The 24,065-nt window shown below is 47.1% G+C and overlaps 1 long non-coding RNA gene across 1 annotated transcript; it reads right to left on the reverse strand.

Annotated features, from left to right (window-relative positions):
• Positions 1 to 1,693: 1,693 nt before the first annotated feature.
• On the reverse strand, positions 1,694 to 3,389 carry LOC129387572 (uncharacterized). Its single transcript, XR_011892555.1, has 2 exons — positions 3,023 to 3,389; positions 1,694 to 2,698 (listed from the first exon to the last, which is right to left on the reverse strand). It is a non-coding gene; the product is annotated as an uncharacterized lncRNA (long non-coding RNA).
• Between the last annotated feature and the right edge of the window lie 20,676 nt (positions 3,390 to 24,065).

Below are 24,065 nucleotides of genomic sequence, written 5' to 3' on the forward strand. Positions count from 1 at the left end.
GGCTACGAAGTTAAAGCCGAAAATGGCAAATCCGAAACTACAGTGCCACTGAGGAACTTCAGCTGATCACTTAAAATGTCACCCAAATACCTCGCGGGCAGGAGGTTAGCAGTGTTTGTAGCAAACTTCAATATACGATAGTAACTGATCAGGTCTGTCAGTTAAAATCTGCTAACTGCATAATTTCTGATTTCATATAAGCGGCAAGCTACCGTTAAAGTTACATTGATAAGGCGTGTGTCAGCAATACGGGAGATGGGGAGTAGCCTGAGCTTGCGCTTGTAGAAAAGTTCCTTTCTGAAGGGTCCGCATTCGGATAAATATGTTTAGAATGCTGTCGTGAAACTAAATAATGAAAGCTATTTTACAGCGATGACTGCAAAAGGTAATGTGGGGCAACGAGAAACCAGACAGACGGTGGTGCCTGGTGTCCGCAAATTATTTTTTTTTTTGCCGTGAAAATACCCACTACCTCATCTTACGCTTAGTATGGAGGAAGCCGTGCACTACGAAGGCTCCAAACAAATTCCTTCCCACGTGCCACATTATTACACAATATACACCCCACACTACTCAAATACGACTGTCAGTTCTGCGGAATACCCAATACGCTCTATCATATGGTTTGGGAGTGCAATGGTGTCACGGAGGTTCCAGAATACAGAGCGCCATCTGAAGACGAGTGGGAGGACCTGCTGATCAGCGCTCACCCGGAGGACCAGAGACGAGTGGTGGACCGAGCAAGGCGGACAGCCGAGGGCCATAGCATCCTTGATTAAGGAAGCGACCCACCTGAGGGTGGCATACACAAAATTACCGGCTTTATTTCTTAAAACAAAGTTTATTTCATCATCATCATCATCATCATCATCCAAGCTCGCTATATCAGGCGGAAGCCTCATTCCGGCGATTCCATTGCTCGCGCACAGCCAGCGTGCTGGGCGTGTCCTCGTGATCTTTCTTTTTTGACCGGACCATTGAGGCATGTAGTATTGTGCGCTATAGTTATTTGTCCTTTTTTGTGGTATGTATATAAGAGTTAACGTTTGTCGTTCATGTTGCTTTTTTTTTTGATGTCATAAGGAATGTAACTATACATGAAATTATTGTACTATAGCACTATGTTATCTCCTGCCTCGTTGTTTCATTTGTACATAGTTCTAGCGCGGTCTTGAATATATTGTATTGCCAACGCTGTTCCTAGAGCACTTTTTAGGTAGCGTTGCTTCCCGGAAGCTACAGCCAACGCTATTGCTTTGGGACAACGATGGCCATTTAATGTATGCCAAATGCCTCAAGAGCAAGCCAGGACCTTACCAGTGAAACGTACACTTTCACGTAGACCTAGTTTATGCGAAGGTTATCGTAGTGTAACAGCATGCAGAACACGAATGCAAGATAACTGGTTCCGCAAGAGCCCACTGTCTTAATTTTATTCTATCAATAACACGCCTGACTCCACTATGTATGTATGTATGTATGTATGTATGTATGTATGTATGTATGTATGTATGTATGTATGTATGTATGTATGTATGTATGTATGTATGTATGTATGTATGTATGTATGTATGTATGTATGTATGTATGTATGTATGTATACTATTCGCCACTCACTTGTATTGCGCGTCAGTTAACTGGATGGTGATCGCAGAATTTCGTGCCCGAACATGTTATCTAGACGACACCGCCATTCGCAAACGAAATGTCATATTTATTTTAAAGATAATATAGTAAACCCATTTCCTTTATGCAGTCTAATAAAGCAAAGGTAACCTAACCTCTACAGCTTTGTTGGCATTATTGGAAAAGCATTCCCCACATAATCACGTCTGCCTTTAGAAGGTGTGCATACGACTCCGACCCTGGATATATTATCTGGGCGGCTTCCCGTGGCCATGTCCAAGTTTTGCGCCTTTGTACAGTGCGCAACTGCACGGTTGGCCGAAGCAGCTGCGGTCGCCTGGAGTTCTCGAAACAGCATTTTAGCGCACGGTGGCCGCCACCCGCACAGCCTGGTCTACAGAAATGACAACGCCCGTGGGAGAGCTCCTGTGAACGGACACCGTCCCGTATGCCGTTACTACGGGTCCGTTGTCGACGTCTTCGAGTCCCTCCCACGGATCATGCTCGACGGCGGTCGGGTCCAGCTGGGCGTTGCCGTAGCTCTCTCGTAGCCGCATCATCGTCATCGTCGTCGTCGTTGCCGACGCCAGCGTTCGCTTCACACGTGGCGCTAGTCTTTGTCTCTTGGATGTTCACGTAGCTACCGCTTGGCTTCGGGTACTGTGCTAATCGAGCGTGTTTGATCTTCTCGATAACGTCGGTGTCGTGATCGCAGAGGGTGGAGGCAGCTTGCAACTCGAGCTTGGTCTTGTGGTGGCTCTCCGTCAAGTAGGTGGGTTTGTCGACGAAGAAGCGCCCCGGGGCGAATGTGTACGTTAGCCCATAAAAACAGACCGAACGCAGCGTTGCGTCTGAGCAAAGCGTCGCTGCGCCAGGCGACACCGCAGGAATTGCATTGACGCAGCCGTTGCTGACGCCGGAACGCTTCATAGCGCCTGCGCCTCCACTTTCGTGGATGAATGCAGACGAGGCGCCCTTCTCGGCACGGTCCGGCTGGTTGCGAAGCTGCTGCTCATCTTTCCGTCTCTGGCAAACGGCCATCGCCTGGGAGTCACCAGTATGTTTGCCTTACCTGCAACGTCGACAAAATACTGGATGTAAGATGTAATCGTTTGAGACCCATAGCAACAAATCAATTCGCGGCAAACTGTGAGGTATCTGGGAGACTATGAAGGAAAGGATGATTATGAGTGGAGTTGAACACGTGACAGATTCTCTTTATATGTATATGATTTCCAATTGCTCAGTGCCTCGCCGTGGTTATAACAAACCCGAGGCCAGCAGCCTATCGACAAAATCGTATACGCTGGTTTCGCCTCTGAAGAACAGAGCGGCACGTTGCCTGCTTGAAACGAACAGTGAAAAAGCGAAAGATGAGGAATAAAGCGCAACTTACACGTATTCGCGGCGTTCCAACGTGAGGACTGGGCTGGCAGAAACGGGGAAGGCTGCACTCCTGGCACGGTCCGAGTGGAACGCAATCTCACGGGGGGTTCGTGCGCGCGCTCTTCTTTCTTTAATGACGATGATGATTTCCTTCAAATGTAGTAAGAACGCCGGCTGGGGGCAGGTGATACTCGGGTGTCATTATGAGAACAAAAAGATAAATGAATATAAATAAGAGGCCCATGATATATTCTGTAAAGTATATTGTATAATACAGGAGTTTGCATTGAAAAAAGACGGAAAGAATGAAAAAAAAAAAGGTGCTTAAAAGTATAATCAGCGGAAAGCAAAGGCGTGTGTAAAAGGGGTATCTAACATGCGTGCTATGGATTCAGTTTTTGCTGTTTGTCTTTTTGTCATTTCAATACTGGTATATTATGAGCTTTCTCCCAGGGTAAGTAAAGCCACCTTGCTAATGGAGAAGCGTAATTTACAAACGGAGCGTAATTTATTATTGGTCTTGAGCGTCTCCTTAAATTCTAAAGGGCTTTCACTATAGAAACCTTTAGCCTACAGTGATGCACTGCTCATGGGAGCGATAAGCTCATTCAGGGCACTTGGGGAGATGGTTCCTCGCTGATACGAGAGTGGTAACCTGCCAAGGTGCCTAACCACTTGTGGCGTTCTGTTGCTATGTTGAACACGATGTCCCGGGTTCGATATCCTGCAGTGTTTGTCCCGGGTTCGATACCCTGCCGTGTACAGCACCGTGTTTATCTCCTCCTCTTTCTGGTCCTGTCGTCTAGCGCTGTTTGAATTTTATTGTTACCATGGAAAAGGCAGGAGTGGGGATATTCTCTTAATTTTTTCAATGGTCTTACTCTCCTCGCCTTTTCTACTTCGCACCCATATTCCAGGCAGAATTATTTGCCATGGTATTAGCTTAACGAAAGCCTCCCCAAAGTGTCTCATTAGCTGTTATTGTGACCGACTCGCTGTCTGTATGCACAGCACTTACTGCATCCTTAAATTAAAGAATTCTGTGAATATTTTGTTCAATGTTTCCTCCATACTTACGACAAGCACACTTTCTTTGTGTACCGGGACATCGTGGGTTGAATTTGAATGAAATGACTGATTCACTCGACCGAGCATCCCTCAATGGCCCCGTCATATCTGTTTTGCCATCAGCTTATGTAACCGCGGTTTAAGGTGCAGTAATTTCTCTGCATAGCAATACTCCGCAAAATCCATGCTAATATCGTCTTCTGAATTCCACTATCTTCGTTTCCCGTGGAATTAGTGTCCTTCGTGGCAATTTGAAGTTTGAATTTGAAGTAGTTAGATGCCGTATACCGCGTCTAAATGTTTACTTACACAGGTTCGGTCTCGCTGTGTCGCTTCTGTGTTCTTTCTGCAGTGCACCTGAATCTATTGAGCATAATTTTTTCTCGTGCCGCCGATTTTTAAGACAACGAAAGCTCTTAGGAATTTCATTTCGACAACTTGGGCTATTGCTAACCTCGCCATCCATTCTTTCTTTTGGGGCGGCTTCACTGAAATCTAGCCACAGGGACGTTTTTCTCGCAGTTTACTTTATTAGAGACACAGAAAGAGTAGCTTGCTGAATTCCGAAATTATCGCTCATTATTTAAGTTCTATATGTCCAATTATTTTATCTCAAAATTCTAAACAATATTTTTTTATAATTTGTATATTTTATTTCTATAACTCACGCTCTGCTATGCAAACTTATTGATTCTGATAAACAAGCACAAGCTGCCGTCGGCGCGGCACCTTGCTCAACAGTAATCTTTACCGGGAAACGTATGCGGGGAGCTCTACATGCTTCACATTGTTATAGGAGCACCTATCATCAATTATGTGGTTCCGATGATTGTTTTCTGCATGTTCTTTATTGAAACGTACGCTGTTCTATATGTTGTATTCGTGATTCCAAAGAATGTGTGCACTGTTCGCTTCACTATGCCGAGTGCTTGAAGCCTCTGCCTTACGGGGGTATGAGCCACTGTTCCTGGCCCTGCATTGTCGCCGAGATCGGCCCACATTTTTGCTGGCGGACGCGGACTCGAAAAATGCCGACCAACTAGAGGCTAACAGCTTCGCTGTAATAAAGCGCGAGAGAAGGCTCTTAGCTTCGCTTCTGCGTATTATTCACATTCCATTCCGTTCACCCATTCCATTAAGAAGTCCGTGTGCTTTAGAAATAGATGTGAGGTGACATCATACGTAAGTGCTCTATGTCATGACTTTGAGATGTGCTTCCTGGCGCGGTCAATATAACCGTGTGAGCTGTACCAGACTCGCCGTACAAAGAAAAATAGCTGATCGAACCCAATAATGCTGCGCATTAACATTTATTGTCTAACCTAATATTTATACACATTTTGCAAACATGATACACAATAATACATTAGGAAACATCCAATTGGCTGGCTATGCTCTGGAAGCGTGCCCTAGGTAATGCGAGTCCACGGTCGGAAGCCGTGCCCCTGACTCTGCGACTGGATATCTTTGCCAGGTGGCTTCTCGTAGCCATGAGGATGTTGGCTCCTTTCCGCAGTACTCGACCGCAGGGATGGCCTAAGCAGCTGCAGTAACATGGGGTTCTCGGAGCCGCCATTTAGCGCGTAGTGACCACCGCCCGCGCAGCGCGTACCACCGTGATGAAAACGCGTGTGGGACAGCTGTTGAGGGTCACCGTCCCGTGTGCAGTTACTACGGGTTCGTAGTGAACGTTCTCGCGTCCCTCCGGATCCAGTTGGGCGGTGCGGCAGCTTTCGGTGTTTCTCGAGTGCAGCGCTGCGTCATCGTCGTCGTCGTCGTCGTTGTCGTCGTTGACTCCGGTGTTTGGCTCACCCATGGCGCTGCTGTTTATTTCATGGAAGTAATCGTTGCTACCGCTTACCGCGAATCGAGTATGTTTGATCTTGTGGAAAACATCGATGTCGTGATCGCAGAGGGTGGAGGCAGCTTGCAACTCGAGCTTTGCATTGGCGCAGTTTTCCGTCACGTAGATAGTTTTGTAAACAAAGGGGTGGCCTACGTCGAACGCACGCGGTATTCCAGGAAAACAAACAAAAAGAGGCGTCACGTCTGAAAAAGGTGGCACTGTGCCAGACGACATCAACGGGATCATGTTGAAGACGTCGTCGCTGATGTCGGCATGCTTCATGTCGCCCGTGTCTAAACTGTCGTGGATGTACGCAGACGGGGTGTTCTTCTCCGCCTGATTCGGCTGGCTGTGAAGCTGTTGCCAAACTTTGTGTCGCTGGCAAACGGCCATCGCCTGGAATTCACCGGATATTCTCCTTATCTGCAACGCAGTCAAAAAAACAAAATATAAAAACTAAATGAGAGAGCTGACTCTTCGAGTGCCGTAGCATGAAATATATTCATTGGAAGCTGTAGGGTATCTGAAAGACTGAGGCAAAACGACACGAGAAGCGGAGGCGAGAACAGTAGACAGGTTTCCTTTAGGCTTAGGAGTTCCTTCACAGAATACCTGGCCGGAGTTAGCATAGACCAGCCTGTTGTCAACGTCACATACGCTATCGTCATATCACTGCAAAAAAAGAGCGGCACGTTGCCAGCTTTGAACGAACAGCGAAGGAACGAAAGGCGAGCAATAAAGCGCAACTTACTCCTCTTCGAGGTGTTCCAACGTGGAGACTGGACTGGCAGAAACGGGGCAGGCTACACTCCTGGCACGTTCCGATGGCGATTGTGATGATGATGATTCCTTCTTTTATGGCACAAACCCACTGAGGGTCATAGGCCACGGGCCGGGTGGTAATATTATTTATTAAAAACAGAAAAAAAAAGAAAAAAAAAAGAGCCAAGGGGAAAAAGTAATCGAAGATGTGAAAGCAACACTCCGAATCTCACATGCGGTTATTGCACGCGTTCTTTCTATAGTGACAATGATGAGGATGATCATGTCCCTAAAATATGGCAATAACCGCGGTAGACCGCGGTAGTAATACCGCCCGAGTTTGGGGCCTAGGCCCAGACTCGGGCGGTATTACGAGAACAAGAAGGTATACGAAAATAACGTAGAAACCAATTATACATCATACATAAAGTGTATAATGCGCAATGCACAGCAGTCGGTGTTGTAGAAAGGATAAACAAGTTACGAAGAACAAAGAACAGATAAGAGAAAGCCAATGCAAGTGGGTTAAAAAGCGCCTCACAGACTACGAGAGTTCATTTTTTAATTTTGTTTCTGTTATTTTATACTGGCACATTATAAGCCTCCTCTCACGGTAAGAGCTGCCGTTTTGCTGCAGGAATTGATCCTGTTAACTACACCGCCCCTTAGGCTGTTACTGTAGTTCCATAGCGGACGCACTCAAGTCCCTCCCACGGACCATGCTGGACGGCCGTCAGATCCGGTTGTGAGTCGCTGAAGTCCTCAGTGTTCTTCGCGTGCAGCTGTGCGACGTCGTTGTTATCGACGACATACGACGCCCGTCTCGAAGGTGGCGAGCCTGTTTTACAGTCGCATGCCAATGCTTCTGGCTCTTGGCTATGCAGGAATCGAGCGTGCTTTGTGGGAGACGTATGGGTGTCGGAATTGTATGCGACGAATGCAGCTTGCGGTTCGAGCTCCTCATTGTCCTGGTTCTGCGCGATGCACAATGAAGGCTGTGGCAATTAAGACTTTATGTTCATAATTGGTAACTTCCAATGTGTTAATTTCTATCATCTTGTCCGTTTCTCGTGACCACCTGATTAATGGAGAATCATCCATTGCGGGTACGTGCAATCGGGTACCACACTCATTCAGGACAACAACAACAACAATAATTTTGTCGACGAAAGAGCCTGCGGAGGGAAATGAATCAGTGTTGCCAATTTAGCGGGTTTCCAGTGAAATTTAGCGGTTTCTTGTGCTGCCAAGCGGGAAATTTTGTTCTCTTGAAGGCGGTGTTCTTTCTTTTTTTTAGCGGTTTTCGTGTAATGACGGCTTCTTCTTCTGTTTTTTTGGTGGTACGAAAACTTATGCGTTTTTGACAATAATTCATGTTTCACATACCGGAAACATGCAACTTATCCGTTGCCATTTTGGAAGTTTGAAAGAATTAACATCTTCTTCCACAAACAGTGTGCTTCTCATTTCTTCCCCCTCTGCGCTATAGCAGTTTGGGCAGTTGATGGCAGTTTCACTGTGCGCCATTTTCGCAGACGCGCTTAAAGGGGACTTCACCTCGTTAAGTAGATCCGGTGAAATACATAAAAAAATTCAGGTAGGAATGGGCTACAGGAAAAAGCGCTTCGAAATTGATTGGTGGAAGTTCCATGTGGAAGCCAAGTGTCGCTATTGCAAAGCGTAACTTTGTGCAATGCTCGGTAATTTGGTTGCGCACGCTGTTACAAAGAAACGTATTATGGTTGCTGAACCACTTCTCTCCGGTAGGCAAACAACACCGCAAGTATAGCACGAAGTAAATGTCAGATGTTATGCACTATCGAAGGATGCCTCGCCGTGTTCTTGCGCGCTCATTCTGCAATTGTGACTTCGGTCCACCTGAGTGCTCATCTATAAATGATGCTTCAGTTACATGCTGCCTAAGAACGATGTTCACAAGGTCGCCACGATGGAGGTCTACGGGATCAGCGATGGCACACACCCTCGTCGCGGTCGCGGCAGCGAACAAGAGGACACGCGACCATACCAGAGACGAAGCAGGTGACATTTTTGTGTAATTTCAATCACTACCCGGTACAGTTCAACCTGTTTTCTGGCCAGTAACTACAAACCCTTTCGTAATTTTTTTTCTTTTAGATTTGTTCTGCAATACGTTTCCATACTTCACAGTCGCGCAAAAAAGCGCTGAATTATTAATATTGATAATATATATCTTTTTTTCCCATTATGGCCAAAAGATACGCACTTTTCTGTCCAATGTAATTTTTTGTTCAACTGTGTTTTGCATAGCCACAATAAAACATATTTTGTACGTGATTCTGACTGTTGTCTACATTTAACGTGTTTTTAGCGCACTTTCGATGCTCGTATCGTGGGTTCTAGTGTTTTTCAGGCTCTCGACTTGCCTTTTATTTTTTAATTTCTAGCTGCCAACAATGAAATAGACATAGGGGCCCAGAGAATCAGAAGGGTGGTGGTACCACGTCGAAAAAGTACACATTCGTGGCAGGTGACTGTACGAAGCTCACGTTGAAGCAGTCATGGCAATTGACGGTATACTCTTCGTGTACTGTATGTCTTCACGGTTGTGGCTGTGGAAATGCGGACAGCTGTTTTGCATGCAGCATGAATGTCCGTAACGTTGTCGCTCCTATGTGTGGCGTGTTCGAGTGGGCAAAGCCGAAATGTCACAACGTGTCCTCATTATCCGCAACGAAGAGAAGAAATGCGATGTGAGAGCAGGTGCTTGTTCGAGTGATATGGCAAGAAGTCTTCTATTTCAAGGCTTGTTATGCCTCCGAGACTCAGAGGATAAGGAACAACACGAGAAATGCTAAAGAAGCCATGCGGCTGTTTCTTCGAGGAGGCTATTTCCGCTCTCGATGCTAACAAGATAAAAGCAAGAGCAATAACGGTGATACTTGAAACTCAATGACGCAAGTTAGTGAGCTCGAAAGCATTGAAGTACAACCAGAGAGAAAGCTGCCTTAATCCAAAAATTTCGTGCTCCTCCCAGCATCATTCAATTTTCCAGATAGCTGTATACTATTTATGGTGCAAAAAAAAAAAAAAACGGAAACACAGGAACAGACAATGAACAGGATGGGCGAAAATTTTGCGTTTCTTAAGCCAGTATTTCTGCCCAACTAGCTCGAAGGAAAGCTCGGACTTATATACCGTGCTGTCAAAAGCAACGAGGTATATTGGCGTGCGCGTCATCTCTGTTAAGCGTTGCCTTTGTGAAGGGGTTGTTACCGTGGTCGCTAAATGGCTTTCCGTAATCTCGGCCTACGCATATAAGCACGTCGAAGCAACGAGACTCGACATATGTAACAAAATTCCACATCCTATACGTTTCACGCCGAGCGTATCGGACGTCTCATAGCGCGTTTTTGGCAGTTATTGGGCCTGCTATCCCATAAAACAGAGCCAGTATAGGAACATTCCAAGTGTAAAAACTATGGAAGCAACAGAAACAGCGAAGGCAGGAAGCACGAAGAACGCGGCTTGATATTTGTTGTAGTAATGTTAACGCCTGCAGCGTCAACATTATCACAACAAATCTCAAGGTGCGTTTACATGAATGCGACTAAGCGCATCGCATCATCCTTTTAGCGCTTCGCATTGATGTAAACGAGGATGATGCACAAGGGAGAGACATTAAAACGACAGAAAGCTGAGCTAGTTGGTAAGGATTCGTTATGCAAAAAAGAGGTGAGGCGTGCAGACAGGACACAAGAGCAGAGAAGTGGACAACACGAACACCGACTATCAACTGAAAGGAGTACTGAGGCGAGAGAAGAAAGCAGACACAAAACTTGCAAATTAGTAGACAAAAAAAACTTGACAAAACTTGTAGACACATTGTAACTGCACGCCAGAGTTAGATGAATGCGCGATATTGTACAGGCGTAAGAATGAATATACGTGTCTTATGGTAGAGGCATGGCATATCTATAATGGTGGAAGTGCGTGCGCGAGTCAGCCTTCGATTACTTTACATAAGGAAGAGATTAAGTGCCTTAACAGTTATCTCTCACGTAGACCGGCACGTGTACCCGACTCACACGTGGTGACACCATTCCTGAGCTTGCGCCGATGAGTTTTGTGTCTTCTTTCTTTTGTTCGCCTCAGTGCTCTCTTCAGTTGATAGTCGGCGTTCCGTGCTGTCCACTTCTATACTCCTGTGTCCTGTCTGCACGCCTCACCTCTTTTTTTTGCATAAGAGACATTAACGCGTCTGCTGGATGTAGCTTGGATATGTACAATTTATGGTACAGTTTCTTATGTTAAATTGAACGCTCTCAACAGCATTTTGAAAATTATTGCCCATTAGACAGCGTACACAGGAGAGGAGCATGGTAGTGACACCCAGACAGTTATGATGCAATCTGACATCCTGTACCCCCGAAAACAGTTCATTTTTTATATTGTGCGTAAAAGTTTTCTGTCAATTCATAAAGAAAAATGTAAAACAGCGTTCACTGTCAAATAGAAAGATTCGTGGTGCGCCATGTGTTCACTTATTGAGAAGAAAAGAACAGGAGCCTTTTGTGATCCATTTGATTATATAGTGCAAAGGCACTCTATGATATCACATCCTTTTACTGAAGCCAAGATTTTTTTTAATGATGACTTATACAAGCAGAGAATTTGTAATAAATTTATATGTTGTGTTACTTGTATTCAATATTTTTCTGTATCAAGTGTATACGCTGCTATAAATGTATACTGTGTTTCTTTGCGAACAGTGTCTACTTCTTATTCTAAATTTTCTCTCCTTGCTTTATGCTTTATTTATTACGGAAGTTGGTCATTTCTTTCTCTAAGGTACAAATTCCGCACGCTACGTAAATTCAACAGACCACCTACCCGATGTCTTCAGCGGGTATTTGCAACATGTTCAAACCGGCTGCTGCTGTGACGCGTCAGAGACGCGATCTCCGAAGGCCGCGCCATAGCCCCATGCGGCCAGAACTTGGAGTAGCGGGGACATTCTTGAACGGTGGAAAAGCAGCACTTGTGCGTTGCGCACTGCGAAGACTCCTCTGGATTCTTTAGCTAAGATTTAGCTAATAGCTTCTGCATGCATGCGCGTGCATGTGGGTGTACGTGCCGTTTGTGTGACCAATGTGCGTAATATATTTCTTGGACAACTGTAGCAGCATAACAGGCCATAGGAAATGCTAACGTCTTCAGCTTCTCATTAAAGTGTAATGATAGTCTCAATCCACGCGTGTTCACGTGTACAACTTTCTTGCAGTGTGCTCCCCTTGCTCAATGCTCTTCATGGGGTTGAAAGGTATATTGAAATAAATAAATAAATAAATAAATAAATAAATAAATAAATAAATAAATAAATATATAAATAAATAAATAAAGCTCCCATTTCTTCATCCTCGCGCATAGAGCTAGCTATTTACTTAAGTTTCTTTAATTTTTTTTTTACTAGGCATCACCTTCCGCGTGTTCCTTCGTCTAGAAACTTATGGCAAGCCGCCTTGGAAGGAAGCGTCACAAACTTCAGAGACAATTTCTTACAACCAACTGTAGGAAAGAAACAACTATTGCAGAAAAGCGCTGTGGGACACGGACAAATACCGTCGCCTTCGGCTGGATTGGCAAGTTTCTGTGCTTAGGAAAGCTATACATTGTCATTACGAAACATGGTTACAGCCCCAAAGAAGACGAAACAGCGCGGAATGTTTCACCGCACAAGTGTTCGTTCCAGCGTCCATATGCAACGGTGCAGCATTTCGCCTTCCTTATCGCTGTAACCACGTTAAACGATGCCAGCAACCAACTCACCCAGTTTCAGTAGCAGAATGGTTTTTTTTTGTATCACTTTTCACACTGCTGATATGGTGGCGGAGAAGTTTGCGCTCGCAAGCATGCCTGCGCGCGCGACCGTCAGATTTCCCCTTTCAATGTCGCCGCAAAGTCCGCATTATTCCACTCGTCTCCGAAAAGCCGAGCAAAGCCAAACGACCATAGCCTACTCTGACCACTCGATCAAGAAAAGAGTGCGGCATGCAGCCATCAATGGCGTCTGCCGCGGGGTCGCCCGACCTAGACCCGTTTGCCTGAATACCGCCGCCGTTTTATTCCCCAATAATTGCCGACAGGAAACGAACGAGCGCGCGACTGGCAGCATTGACGAACAGATTTCTCTCGTGCCTTCTACGTTTTTGTATCGCGAAGGAGAACGCCTGTGCGGCTTCGGAAAACTGCAGGGCGCGGAGTGAGCTGCTATACACACATACACGGGCAACCTTGGTCGTGTAGCCATCGTCGTCACCGTAATGACCACCGCTGCCTCCCCCCCCCCTCGCTCCCTCACTACATACCCGCGCGATATCCGTGTCTCAAGGCGTCGCGCTGGCCGCCACGTCGTCACCCTATCGCTCTCTCGACGTTTTCATTTAAAGCCACTAACGAGCACAATCGAAAGCACGATTCGCACTCGGCGCGCCCAATGTCGGTTTCGAGGACAACCTTTGCGTTTCGCCGCGCGCGGTTGTGTTGTCTCTGTCGAAGGCACCTATAGGCGCACTCACTGCAGCGGCATACCCATAAATGTGCGTGTACTGCGTCCCAAGCCTGCGATAAACGATGAAATAGCGGCCGCTGTTGCCTCGGTGTCAGTTTCCATCTTGCGTGTCTCGTATATCCACCGCAGACGTAAACAAACAAGAAAAGTGTCGCGAGATTGTTTCTTGATCGAGCGACGCGGGACTGGTCAGTAAGTCGTCAACACACGGTGGCCCGTATCTATCGCACGTGTGCGTGGGGAAAAAAAAAAAAATCAGGGCGTCCTTGTATGGACACGGGCTATGTTTGTCCCGCGGTGTCTCGCTTGTCTTCCTTCTTTCGCCCCGTCTTTATCTCTCGCACCCCCCCCCCCTCCCCGGCTTTTTTTTTTTACTTTTCTCGTTGTCGTTTAGGGTATCAATTATTAATTGATCGCTTAAATGGCCGGCGTGTGGCTTTGAGATAGAGCTTAGAAGATGGTGAGTCGTTCTTTTTTTTATTCTCTAGCGTGCGCAGACAGTTTCCGGCTGTCCTGTCGCGGTGTGGAAAGGTCCTAATTGCTGCGCTCTCGGTAAATTTGCAGTTTTTTTTTTTCACGACCTAGCATGGCGTCCAGGCTACTTTGGTGCCTCGCCAATGTGGGTCGCGGGTTGCCTCTAGATTTACGGTTGCCGCCGAGAAATCTCGCGTGCTGTTGAACACCTGCACTAGAACGTGTTTGGATACGTGTCCTCACGCACTTTATCACTTGCGTATAAACGTCGACTTCAATTGAAGAGGACAGGCATAAGCAAGCAACTTACGAACGAAAACATTAGGTCTGTAGATGGCCCCCTCTACTCGACTCGTCGTGATACCTGTTCGAATGAACGCTTGCTCGTTCCAGGAAACCGTCGCGAAAGCAGAAAAGAAAGAAAGCTAAATTCCATCTATGCGAGGCCGACTGCCTCTTTGTCTTTGCTGCTTCTAGGGAAGGGACTAAGACTGTCGGTACTTTGTTTTGGAAAAAATATTTTTGTTAAACCTTGCCGGACGTACAATAAAGTTGTATCCATCCATTGTGGAACTGTTCGAATGTGTGCGCAACACAGCTTTTTGGAAGACCTTCTTCACAAATTCCTTGCGAAAACAAGGAGGGTTCTGCGTGACCTAGCTGTGTGGCTCAGTTTTCACACAGCTTTGCTATACAAGTTTTTTTTTTTAGACAATGCAAATCTTTTTATAAGAGGGCTACAAGTGCAGCGAAACATGGCGTTTTTGCAGCCGAATTCCTAGGAGAAGCGAACATACTTTGCCGCTGAAAACGTGAGCTTTGGATCGGAAAGCTGATTGAGAAATTTTATTAATTATCCTTTCTAGTAATGCTTTAGGGCAAACTTAAACGGCAGATTTGAAGACAGTCACATTTTAACGCGCCCCAATTTTTAACAAATCTTGGAAGTCGCGCCTAACTTGAGATACTTATTATTGGATTTCAACGGTAAATCCAGGGAATATCGAAACCGAGCGCCGTTGGAGCGCAGGAAACGCGGCCCCGCTATCGTATCAGGCCGAAACGCTCCGAGCAGACTAACGCGAGGAAGTTGGAAACCGAGAGCCTCGGCCAGGTCGCGGCAGCTGCTGATACGGCACGCTTTGCCAGGCAAGCATGTGCGGCTGTGCGTAGGGTCGGCGTTCGGCCGCGGCATGCTGTCATCGAAACTCCGCCCCCCACTTCTTTGCGGGGCGTTGCCGTCTGACGTACAGCGGGACGTACTCAGTCTCGATATCATCTCGGTGGAGCTTTGGAATTTGATTATGAATATCTCGAATTAGACGCGGTTCTCAAAATTTTTTAGAGATGGCTGTGCATAAAAATCTCACTGCCTCCAAACTTGCAATTTAGACAACTGCCCCAAGGCACTGATAAAAAAATTGAATTAATGAAATTTTGTAAAGTATTTTTCTGAAGCTCACGTTCCTAGCGGCAAAGTATGTTCGCCTCGTCTGGAAACTCGTCTGCAAAGACGCCACGTCCGCTGCATTCATTACCTTTTTATTAAAAAAAATCTGTATGGTCCTCAACAAAAAAAGAAAGAGAAAGGAAACCCTCCATAACTCATGACGTTGAATAATATGGATAGTGAGAGCTTACGTTCCAAACCGCATCGAGTGAGTTCTCAACAACACTACTGCAGTTCCTGCATGATGCAGAACGGCAAGCTCGTCTTCGTTTGTCTTTCCTCAGTACGGACGCCTTCATTCAAATCTTTCCTATTAAAAACGAAAGAGACATTTAATGACACCTCTCTTGATTCGATCAGCATGTACCGGTAGAACGGGTAGAAGAAGGAGAATGTTCTCTGTAGATCGTTGCATCAGTACTGGCCGGTGCTGCCACCTTGGGCTGCCGAAATTCGTTTCCTCACTATCACATCTGTTGATTGCGTGGCACGCAGCTAAGTATCTCTGTATAGCACTCGTCTGATGTTGAATATTGTGCTGTCTAGTGGAATGGTAACGACAATTAGCGGCGAACTGCGCAAAATTCTACGCGCGTGCTCTCTTAATTGCAATGGAACTAGAGTGGTATAGAGACTTAGTTCCTCTGAATGCGATATTGAAAGCACATGGATTCTGATGGGCGCAACGCGTTCTTGTTTCGCGGAGGGCCATCATGTTAAAGTCCTCAGTGTGACGCCAAAGACGTATCTAAATGTTCACACTGCTCTTGTAGTCCGCCTCTATGCAGTGACGTCGTGCGTGATGTGATACGGTCAGAAAGTTAGCGCAACATATCAGTCGCATGACAGTACTTAGAGACTGTGCTCTGTAATTTAACCAATAAAACACGTGTATGCACGTGTATACTGGCACTCCTCCACCCTAGCATTGTCGCGTAACTGCAGGACTGTGTATTTAAGGCTTTGAATACCATGTGCAACATAAACTTGTATCATAGCTATGTTCTGCGTCATAGATATACATGCCGTTCACGGAAACCGGCAGCTCGAAGGTTCTAGTACCCCACCGCTTCCTTCGCTTTCGTAGATCAGGCCTCCATTCAAACTTATTACGCTGTCCACTTTACCTACGCTAAACTAAATGCGGCAGCTTCGAGCAGATAAGCTACTAAACCAACATCGAGACAGAGAATACGGTGGCAACCTTAATACAGAGGCTAGTGGTTGGGAAAGTTAAATATGGCACCTGAGAACGCCATCCGTCTCCTTAATTGGGAGAACTGTGTCCGTTAGAATTCACATTGCTGCACCGATCTTCCCAGGCGTAGCTTGCCTTCTTACGAGCGTCGTCGTCGAGGAGGTGCCACCGCGAGCGCGGGGACAGTGGAGGACCGACCGGCCGCGGTCTGGTTCCGCACAGATCGCGCGGCGGCGCTGTCATTTGAACGAGGGGGGCCGGCCGACCCGCGCGCCTGCCTTCACCATCACGCAGGCCGCGGGGTCGCGAACTGCATTGTGTTTCCGCCCGGGGCACGACACACGGCGAACGCCGCCGCCTGTGCTGCTTCCTGGCTGCGGTCGTCCGACGACCGCAGTCGTGGCTGCATCCGCGTCCGCGTCTTCCACACCTCTGCTGAAAAGCGAGGACTGGCCTCCGGTGCGAGCGGGCGAGCGCGCGCCCTATGACTCTGCGCGAATTGCGAGAACTCACGAGCAGCTGCTGCGAGTCGCTTTATTACTCCTAATGATGTTTATCTCGCCGGCTCTCTTCCCTACTCGCGGCTCGCTCGGACAATCACGCGGTGCCATCGGAGGAAAATAAATAGAGACATGACATGGGGGGGGGGGCCTCCGCTTTCAAAACTGCGCCTTGCTCCCAGGCAGCGCTGCATGCAGGCCCCCCCTTTGAACTGCAGGCAGAAGGGCGACACCGCGCGAGCAGGCGTCCTGCTGAAACGAAACGATGCCAAAGCGAGAACACGAGGTTCCTCGGGAGGAAGGGAAGTGCTGCGGAAAGGTTGCTCTTTTTGGCATTACTTTTATCTTCTATTTTACGTGACTCTGCGTCCGTTGGCAAGCGAACGCTCGACCTTCCAGGCGCTCTAAGTTGCCCTCTAAGACGGTAGTGAAAACCGCGAGCGCTGTAGCTGCTTTTCCTTAAAAATGTCGACGGGCCTGAGAGACCACCTGTGAGCTTGGAGGGCCCGTGCGTTCGTGTGTTCACGTACCTGCGTGTCTCCCACATTTCGCATCGTTTTTAATTTTCCCCTTCCTTCAAAGGAGGAGCTAATCGGAGTTCTGCGGGTCGTACCTCAGTGACTTTTTTTTATCCTGGTTCTCCATTGTGGCATGTACATCTCTAGCGTAGCGGGGAAAGTGCACGGCGTTACTACAGATGTGGAACAGCTGTGGCAATTCAGTGGTCGTCGAGCTCTTATACTACCCGGCGACCCAGGAAAAGCGCCGCGGCGCCAACCTTCCTCCCCCCACCCCCCTCCTGTTGTATTGGCAAATGCCACAACTTTTCCAATACAAGGGTATGGACACTATTACGCACACATGAAGTGGAGCAGTTTTTCAGCAGGAATATTGTGACAATGGTTTCCAGTTCGTGGACAAAAAATGTTAAGAATTTCGTTTACGATACATGGCGCAATTTATTTCCATTGTGTTCTTGCATATTCCTTTCACGTTTGGAAAATGTCTGTAAATTCATTTCTCCAATACCGCATTTTCCGTTCGCTTCGCAACGAATCTGCTGCGAAATCCAAAAACGCATGCTGGTATGGGAACGACTTGTATGACTGTCTCAGACGACAAAGCAGTTTTTTTTTTTTTGTATATGCGTGAATTAAGAAGTGAAATTACGTATAGGAAGGAACTAGTGCTTTTTTTTAACCCTGTTCGCTTGACCCTCCGGGTAATTTTTGTCGGAGCGCAGGTCTTCAAGAAAATGGTGTAGTTTAAAGGTTAAACTGTGTATGCGCGCCTTTGTTTTTTATTAAATTGCGACATTTGCTTTCATTTGCCGACCCCTTCGCAGAGAAGCAAATTTTCCATGAGCACGCCGCGCTCACGGCAGCACACTGTTGTGAACGCTGTGCCTTAAAAGCCCAGCGTTCCTGCACTAAATTTTCCCATGCATGTACACATAGTTTCAGGGAAGGCTGCAGCATGAATCTTTAATTTGATACTATACGCCCACGAAGTACCCTTGCTGCATACGCTACAGTTGAGGACATTATCGTGCTGAATAGATATTTCTTGCTCAGCTGTTCTAACTGTAACGCTACTACTCGGAGCGAGATCTCATAGCCAAGGTAGCATTCAATTGCGCAACATACTCCCCTCTATTACGTGGTGTCATCAATTTAAAGCGCAACGAAATGCCGCACCTGGGGCGCTATAACGTAAAACTATTCCAAACTTTTCTATTCCAGTTCTGCTATCAGCCCTCCACGATTGGTCACTTTTTTTCGACCACCCCCCACTTCACCTGTCTGTCACGCAACGTCACGAAAACCGCGATACCTCCCCATATGATGTGTACACACTGATTATGCATGATTTGACAGAAAAAAGAAAAACGGTTATTTCTGATTTGACCCCTTTTCGCCATTAGCCCTCGGCTATTGGTAAAAAGTTTTCGGGCTGCACCCACTTCACCTGCCTGTCACGCGACGTCACAAAACCGCACAAACTCACCGCGTCAAATTGACGTGTACGCGATAAAGATGCATTAATATGCCGAACAAAACTGAATTTTTTTCGGAATAGCCGTAGGCTGCCCCGTTCCGAAAGGAATAAAAGATGGCTGCCGCCGTTCGCTGAGACGCTGGCTACTCGCACCTGCCAGAGAGCATGGGTGTATTTGCGTGTAATAAAACTTCTTGCATGGCCGTGTGACGTTTTCAAACACTTTCGGCACGTTTAGTACCTCATTCTGCCCACTCTTCTTTGCTGAGGGTCAGTTTTAGCGTCATTCTTAAGCTTGCGTTGCATGCCGCCGCGATTTTCGACCAAGCACCACAAGCTAAGTAAGGGAAAGCCGACCAGTCGCAGACGCCGGCACCACCCTCTTCATCCGGTTATCGATTTTCAGTGCACTGGCTCTGCCTCAATGAATCCCTCTCCACTTGAGCGTTCTCCTTGCCTCTTGTCAGCCAATTAGATACGACAAGCCGTTAAGTGTAGGCAATGTTATTCGTTTTTCAAGCAAACAAAAGTGAACGAGGAGAGCGTTTGATTGGTCTGTTCAGACAACCCTGCGGGTGACCGCCCGGTGCTTGCGTCGGTGGTTACGCAATTTTGACGTCAGGAAATTGGAATAAAAACATATTGGAATAGGTTTACGTTATAGGGCCCCTGTGTCACCGCAATAAACTTTTTCGTTTTCCAGTGCCCGCCAAGTGCGTTAGGAGACCCTTGGGTTGATTGCCATACACATTTTCATGATGCGTAACGACATCTCGAATGTTGCTCCAGCACGTCGTCTGCTGCCTTGCCTTCTAAAGCGCACCACCGCTTTGCGACCTCCTATAGAGCATCTCGCAAGCTCTACCACAACACAGGGTTTGGGGACTGCTGATAGCAATATGTGGTGACGTTTTAATATACATACAATATGAACATTCATGGGCACTGGAAGGAATCACGAGGTCGTCGTTTGGTGGGTGTTCATACACACATCGAGTTACGTCTGCGTCAAGTATAAAAAAAAGTTCATCGCTACATGAACGAAAAAAATCAGTAAGAGGATGACAATATCACTCATGATTACGGAAAAGTATCCCACGGGTTTAATGAAAGTGACACCGTGTCATGATGTATGATTTTTTTGTCCATCGCCTTTACTAAGCGTTGGTGTTATTGATTGTCCCTAACGATGCACTGCGTGATTTCGCTCGAAAGACTGATTTAAGCACAATACAGCTGCTAAAAAGGTTATCGAGTCATTGCCTAACGTGAGAGGTAAGGGGGCGCTTCGTACAAAACGAACCAAATACTTCGGAACCACATAATATGAAAAAGAAATTGTTCACGCCCCGCTCACATCACCGAAAATGTAAATATTCAGGGGGAATTCCCCATCTTTCATGATTATATATAATGTACTTGCGGGCGCATTGAAGAAGTGGCAAAACGGGAAAGAGAGAGAGAGAGAGAAAACAAGGGTAGGAAAGGCAGGGAGGTCAACCAGAACAGCATCCGGTTTGCTACCCTACACTGGGGGTGGGGGAAAGAGGAATAGAAAGAGGAAGAACGGGAGAGAGGAAGCACTGAGTACGTGTGGGAGCGACACCATACACAAGGACACTATAAACGGTCTGTTAAGCCCGTGCACTTCAAGTACCGCACTAGTGCACGAATCGCTTTTCGAGCCAGTGACGGGTGTGGCCACGGTCCGAGTATCTTTGACTCGGTGAAACATCTAGAGTCCAGTCTGCGTAAAGTTGCCCGCAGAGAGAGGCGTTGGACATCGTAGCGAGGGCAGGTACACAATAGGTGCTCGATGGTCTCCTCGCACCCACAGGAGTCGCACATCGGGCTCTCGGCCATTCCCATACGGTAGGAGTATGCGTTCGTGAACGCCACTCCCAGCCACAAGCGACACAACAAGGTTGCTTCGCCGCGGGGAAGGCTAGGTGGCAGTTGTAGCCGTAGCGTCGGGTCCAGTTTACGTAATCTGCAATTTAGGCCACTTGAAATCCAGAGATCTTGGGACTTCTTACGCGCAAGTTGGCGAAGTTCTCTGGCAGCGTCCGACCTCGCCAAAGGTGTTGGACGCGTCTTGGTACCTTCGTGGGCACACCGGGCAGCCTTGTCAGCTAGGTTGTTGCCGACGATGCCACAGTGAGCAGGAATCCACTGAAATATAATGTGGTGTCCACTTTCCAGAGCATGGTGGTGCAGTTCCCTGATTTCAGATGTCATTTGCTCGTAAGTTCTGTGACGTAATGCGGACTTGATGCTGTGAAGGGCTGCCTTTGAGTCACAAAATACGACCCATTTCTCTGTAGGCTCTTCGGTGATGTACATCATAGCGGCATGGAGAGCTGCAAGTTCTGCCGATGTAGATGTAGTCGTGTGCGACAATTTCATAGGCCAGCCGCTTTTCGCTGGGCGAAAATTTGTACAGCAATATAGTTGCTCTCCTAATAATGCTCGCAAAATTCGATTTCTAAGTAGTCATCACTATACATTTAGAGGGGCAGTGAATTTATTATTCTACTTCTCATAATAGCTGATGCCAATGCGTATGCCCTCAATCAGTAGGCAATCAACAAAACGCTTCCGCAGGGGCTAGTAATTCTGCTTAGGCCGTATGAATATAGGGCAGAAGTCAAGTGTCGGTTTTATATCGTCTGCTGCGGTATCGGCCATTCTCAGCATGGTGTAACCATGCGTGGGAGCACTCCGCAGTGGCTGGCCCTGTCCTCATCTCCCAATTCCTCAGCCCCATTACCCTCAATCTGCCGATGAGCCGTCCCTCCTTCCATAAAGCTGTACCATACCATCTAAAGACGTACATTTACGAATAATTATGCGTATGCTGACGAAATGTTTCTAACCAAGACATTTCGTACTTCGCAAGTATATTCCGTGCAGTGCCTCTTTGGTGGTCGCAGATAAACATCACACAGTAGAGTAGTGCACTGGGAGTCTCTAAGATTGGATTACCGGATTTCAAGCGCTTGTACATCGAGGTGCACGATTTCTTCTCCTATAACGCCGAGTGATGGCACGCCACGATATGGCGGCGTGCACGACTGCAAAGCAAACGTCGCGGCGGAAACAGTGAAATGAAGCCGTTTATATGCAAGGCGCGCGCGCAGGCAGCCAGGTGAAGAAAGTTCGCCGCACGTGACACGCTTGGTCGCGGTATAGGCAAGCGCCCATGTGCGGACGGGCCTCCGGGGTCGCTGCCGCGATAGGTTATGCCGAATTTAAGACAAGCTGAAAGCTCGGTTGCTTCGGCTATGAGCTTTATAGGCCTTAGCAGAACAATGGTAATATAAAGTAGCGACTTCATTCAGCGTGAAGTGGTCGCGACAGCCGGCTCGTTTGTAACGCGCAGTAAGAGCCGAAGGTTATTCGCGCGACTTGCGGTAAAACATTCGCGCGGCGGACTAGAAACCCGCTCATCGGTGTCGCGCTTTGTGCCGTAGTCGGCTCGTAAAATATCCGCGTGTATGCGCGCGCGTATGTGTTTGTGGGAATGCTTTCTCTTGCTGGTCTTTTATACCTCATCATCAACTGCACCTGGAGTAGCGTGTCAAGCCTGTCGCTACGCTAATATCTCCAGTTAACACATGCGCGCGCGCACGCACGCACGCACACACACACACACACACACACACACACACACACACGCACACGCACACACACCACGCACACACACACACACACGCGCACGCACACACACGCACACACACACACACACACGCACACACACACACACACACGCGCGCGCGCATGCACATACATACATACATACATACATACATACATACATACATACATACTGATTTGTTTGTTGTTATAGCAAGCATAACAACAATGTAAAAAAGACTTGCAAACAGTAGAAACCTCGCCTTGCATTGTCGGTAGTGTGGATGCAAGCCTATGTTGTCGCAGAGTAAAGCATTGCATAGACACCCCGATAAATGCAGCAGGGAACCTTAGAGGCTTTTGAGATTAGCCGCTTAAATCTTAATTGCGCCAGCATCCAGTCTCTTAAGCTGTCCAAGAAAGAAATCAAATTTCTTGAAACTGCATTGTAACAAGCATGCGCTGGGCGCGAGGTCTTTTTTTCCTTTTTTTTTTCTTTTCCCTTTGACCAAGGTCTCATGGTCTTCTTGGTACTGCTTTAGTGCTCTGTACAAAAGGCTCAGCAAGATAAATAAACACGCCGTTATTAATCAGCGCAGTGTGTGTGTTGTTGCTCCCCTGTGTCCCGTGTTGGAGCGCTGTTCTTTCTGTGACAATGAACCAACTATAGCCCGTCAGTCAGTCCCTGCGTGTCTGACGAGCTGTGTTTTCGTTTTTCATTCAATCTTTATAAAAGCGATTTACAGGTGTCACGTAATAAAGAGTTGGATGTTAAGCGCGACCATCTGTCCTGTTTCTCCTCGTTTTTCTCTTTCTTTCCTTCACGCATACTGAGTTATGATAATGCCCGTAGATACGCTCAGAATGCCAACACTCACTAACCGCCACCCTTGTGTCTGTTCAAAAGAGTGTCCTGCGTCATGTTATAGAGCAAAAGTGGAATTTTCAGTCGCCAGTATGTTGAACATGTGCTGTGTTGTATCCTTCTGCTTATTTTATGTTGTACTTGTAGTATGCCTTTTCTTATTTGTAAACTTTCTGGCCCGTTGTATCTTAATTGATTGATACACACTATTGTCACGTGGTGGTGACGTTCAAGAACACAGTAGCAATACTGTGAAGAACAAAACTAACTTTTATTGGGCGAACCTGTGCCCACAAAAACAGGCTACACTTATAGCACAACGATAGCGGCGAACACGGTCGGCGATCGTCGGAAATCTGATCAGCGGGTCAAGCGCGTCGGCTTTTATAGAGCAGTCATCGAATGTTCCAGACTAATCGTTGGGACCCGCGTGCCTTCCACATAGTTCTACATCATTCGCGTCAGGCGATGAAATCAGATAACACAAGGTTCGTCGACAACAGACCGCGGATAGAAGCATCGATAACTTTCTAGAAACTTCGGATACATGCAGGTGCGTCCCGCGCTGTGTGATAGCATTTGTTAGGCGGCGAAGCGTGGTCGCCCGATAAAGATAAGTACACGTGTCAATACCCCCCTCTTAAAAAAAAGCATCGACCCGATGCTGCAAAGAAACGAAAGTAATACACAAAAGCACTCGTAGCAA

Source organism: Dermacentor andersoni, chromosome 2 (genome assembly GCF_023375885.2).
Source record: "Dermacentor andersoni chromosome 2, qqDerAnde1_hic_scaffold, whole genome shotgun sequence".
Lineage (NCBI taxonomy): Eukaryota > Metazoa > Arthropoda > Arachnida > Ixodida > Ixodidae > Dermacentor > Dermacentor andersoni.